The sequence below is a fragment of the Hylobates moloch genome, unplaced genomic scaffold (genome assembly GCF_009828535.3).
Source record: "Hylobates moloch isolate HMO894 unplaced genomic scaffold, HMol_V3 SCAFFOLD_18, whole genome shotgun sequence".
Classification (NCBI taxonomy): Eukaryota; Metazoa; Chordata; class Mammalia; order Primates; family Hylobatidae; genus Hylobates; species Hylobates moloch.
In genome coordinates, this window is record NW_026652293.1 from 4,776,407 (window position 1) to 4,780,883 (window position 4,477).

General features: G+C 39.9%; 1 pseudogene; it reads left to right on the forward strand.

The window, feature by feature from the left end:
- The first annotated feature begins 3,518 nt into the window (after positions 1-3,518).
- LOC116457814 (ATP synthase F(0) complex subunit C2, mitochondrial-like) lies at positions 3,519-4,019 on the forward strand (annotated as a pseudogene).
- The last annotated feature ends 458 nt before the right edge of the window (positions 4,020-4,477 follow it).

Genomic DNA, 4,477 nt, shown 5'->3' on the forward strand with positions numbered 1-4,477 from the left:
GATTGAAAGTGGTAGAGGAAAGTCAATAAACATAAAACTAGAATGTTAGAAATTACACAAGCTGAGAAATGGAGAGGAAAATATTGAATAAAAAGAAACAAAGCTTTAGAAACCCATGTAACAATATTAAGCAGTCTAATATATTTGTAATTGGAGACCCAAAAGAAGAGACAGAGAATGGGGCAGAAAAACAATGTTTGAAGACATATTGGTTGAAAACTACCAAAACAAAATAGATAATTCACAATAAACCCACAATGATACAGTCAACTGATTTTTCATAAAGACACTGAAGTAATTCAATAGAAAAAAGTTTTTCGGCCCTGCACAGTGGCTCATACCTATAATCCCAGCACTTTAGGAGGTCAAGGCAGGTGAATCACTTGAGGTCAGGAGTTCAAGACCAGCCTGGCCAACATGGTGAAACCCCATTTCTACTACAAATACAAAAATTACCTGGGCATGGTGGCATGTGCCTCCACATGCCTGTAATCCCAGCTACTCAGGAGGCTGAGGTGGAAGAAGTGCTTGAACCCAGGAGGCGGAGGTTGCAGTGAGCCGACATCATGCCACTGCACTCCAGCCTGGGTGACAAAGTGAGACTCCACCTTACCAAAAAAAAAAAAAAAAGTATTTTCAACTATTGTGCTCAGTCAACTGAATATCTCCGTGGGGAAAAAAATTGCATTTCTATACCTAGCAAAAAACACTGAGAAAATGTAATTTAAAAAAATACATCAATTGTTCTGGCTTCTAGTAACAGTAGAATAACTTGGCTGCATTAGTCTTTCATTAGATAACAATTACAAATATGGGAAAATATTTTTAGAATTATCTAAGTTTTTAGAGAAACAGGAGTTTCTCTAAACTTTTACCTCACCATACAAAACAAATAACAAATAGATGTAAATTTAAAAGCTAAAATGTAAAGATTTTTGAAACAAATAGGAAGATATTTTCTGAAGTTAAACAATTTCTAGCCAGGCACGGTGGCTCACGCTTGTAATCCCAGCACTTTGGGAGGCTGAGGCAGGTGGATCACGAGGTCAGGAGTTTGAGACCAGCCCGGCCAACACAGTGAATCCCCATCTCTATTAAAAAATTCAAAAATCAGCTAGGCGTGGTTGTGCACACCTGTAATCCCAGCTACTTGGGAGGCTGAGGCAGGAGAACCACTTGAACCCGGGAGGTGGAGGTTGCAGTGAGCTGAGATCACGCCACTACACTCCAGCCTGGGCAACAGAGCTAGACTTCATCTCAAAAAAAAAAAAAAATTCTTAAATATTGTAAACAACGATTAAAAAAGGAAGTAACTAATAAATCAGATATCAAAATTAAAAACATTTGCTCATCAAATTAACTGTTACATAAATAAAAAGGAAAGAGGGCCAGGCGCGGTGGCTCACGCTTGTAATCCCAGCACTTTGGGAGGCCGAGGCGGGTGGATCACGAGGTCAGGAGATCGAGACCACGGTGAAACCCCGTCTCTATTAAAAATACAAAAAAATTAGCCAGGCGTGGTGGCGGGCGCCTGTAGTCCCAGCTACTCGGAGAGGCTGAGGCAGGAGAATGGCGTGAACCCGGGAGCCGGAGCTTGCAGTGAGCTGAGATTGCGCCACTGCACTCCAGCCTGGGCGACAGAGGGAGACTCCGTCTCAAAAAAAAAAATAAAAATTAAAAAAAAAATAAAAAGAGATAGACTGGGGAGATGTATTATCTCATGCATAGAAAAACCACCCAGTGAAATCAGATTAAAATTAAGAAGTTTGATTTTTCAAAGGGAAATAAAAATTGTTAAGGATACAACATACAAATTGAGTGAAAGTTCTGTTACACAGATAATTGTCAAATAATTAGTATACAGAATCTGTTAAAAAATGTATCAAGAACTACCCAAACATCCATAAAAATGAATAAACTACAAGAAGATAAAGATAAAGAACAAGAAATGAAGAAAACCATAAAACAAAACATTCAACTTCATTAGTGGGTAAATGCTAATTGAAACCATAGGGAAATAGTTCATATTCAATAGATTGGCAAAAATTTAAAAGTTTGACTACTTCAAGTTTGGCAAGGATGTGACTTCAATCAGAACTCTTATACACAGTATGTAAAAATGAAAATTGGTGCCAATTTTTTTTAACTTAGAATTATCCAGTTTACTTAAGAATACATATAGCTTTTGACCTAGCAACTCTATTCTGTGATATACACCTACAGAAACTCTGGTCCATACCACAAGGAGACATACATAGGAATGTTAATCCTAGCACTCTTTGTGATAAAAAAAAAATACTAGAAACAATCCAAATGTCCATCAACAAGAGAATGGATAATATATTGCTGAATAAATGGGATACTATATACCAGTAGAAATAAATGAACTATAGCAATATACAGCAACATAGATGAATCTCAGGAATATGAAATTGAACAAACAAAAAAGCAAGGCAAAGAAATACACAGTGTAATTCCACTTACATAAAGTTAAAAAACATGCAAGACTAAATAATATACTGTTTAGAAATAAGAATGTATGCTATAAAACAATAAAGAAAAACAGAAGATTGATAAACAGAAAAAACAGGTTCTAAGAGAATAGGGAAGTAATGAGAGTGGTGATGGGCACACAGAGGAATTCCATGATGGGTAATGGGAATATTCTGCCTTTCAGACTGGCACATGAGTAGGTGGATGTACAAAAGTATACAGAAGTATATGTATATATTCATTTATATTCATTCAGTAGTGAATAAATATGGAAATACATCTCTCTCTCTGTAATGTTTATTGGCCTCATGGTGTTCACCACAATTTTGGAAGTGGGAAATATGCCATCTGAATCCCAGCTCATAGACCAGTTTATGCTTCACCCTTGTTCTCATCTTTGAGTCCTATTTCCTTTTCACAGCCTCCACTCTCCCTTATCAACATAAAAACAAATCCTATGACCAGTATTTGGGCATGATCAGGAAAAACGATAGGAAAGTACTTACAAATTAACCTTGTCTCTCCATGTGTTTGTTCTGTGGTATGTTTATTTTTGAGGCTCTCATTAGTGGTTTAGTGGATCCCTTATAGAAACTGGCCAGCCAGCACTTGACAACTCACACTAGGGTGAAGGCTTTCGAATTCTTGGCCCCAGGGTGTACTCCTTAGCACCATAAGGGTCTTCTTTAGCATACAGCCTCAATAGAAAAGGTCTACATAGTAAATAGGGCAGTGAGAAAGAATAATTTATATTATTAGGAATGTCCTAAGGGAATGTAGGTTATCCTACAAAGGAAATGTAGGTTATCACTGAAGATCCCTGTTTCGTAGATAAGGAAATACAGGGAGTAGAAGATATAAAGGTGTTGTCCTGGAAAACGAGTAGAGGGGGAATGTATGTCAAGAGGTACTGACAGCAGATATCTGCCTCTTAAAGAGGGTCAGTATGTACCATCCAATTTTGTATTCCTAATCATGCCCTCTCCCTGACCCCCCACTGTATGTTTAAACAGGAGGGTCCTCTCTGTCTTCTCTGCACTGGGAGCAGCTCTCCTGCCACAGCCCCTCACCCCCTAAAAATGTATGCCTGTTCCAAGTTCATCTCCACTCCCTCCCTGGTCAAGAGTACCTCACAGCTGCTGAGCCATCCACTATCTGCAGTGGTGTTGAAATGACCGGAGACAATGGCAGATGAGAGTCTCAGCAGCTTGGCAGTCTCATGTCCCCTTACCCCACTTGTCCCTAGCTGCAGCTTCCAAACCAGTGCCGTTTCAAGGGACAAAGACATGGCAGCCAAGTTCATTGGGGCTGGTGCTACCACAGTTGGGGTGTCTGGCTCTGGGGCTGGAATTGGGACTGTGTTTGGGAGCCTCATTATTGGTTATGCCAGGAACGCTTCTCTGAAGCAACAGCTCTTCTCCTATGCCATTCTGGGCTTTGTCCTCTGGGAGGCCTTGGGGCTCTTTTGCCTGATGGTGGCCTGTCTCATCCTTTTCGCCATGTGAAGGAGCTGTCTCCACCTCCCATAGTTCTTTCTTTCCTGTCTGGTGGGCGCTGTGTGTTCCTTTTCCTATACCTCCCCAGGCAGCCTGGGGAACATGGTTGGCTCAGGGTTTGATGGAGAAAAGACAAATAAATACTGTATTAATAAGAAAAAAAAAAAAAGGAAACAGGAGAATGAGACCAGCATGCACCCCTGCTTGGGTAGTCAACGATATACTGGTACAGATAGTGGTAAAAAGAAAACAGCAGTGGTGCCAGGGGAGTAGTAGAAAGTGGTAGAAATTATTACCAAGAGTGAGAAGGGGATTGTTCACTCACTAATTTTCTTTGGACTTGTAAATCTAGGAGTATGATATTCAAATGAAAAGGAACAGAACAAATATAGCCAAGGAAGAATTAAATCCCAAGAAAGGGATGGAGCATATCAGAGAGAACCTTGATGCCCAAAAGAGTCAAGGTCCCCAGATTCAGTCAGTCACTG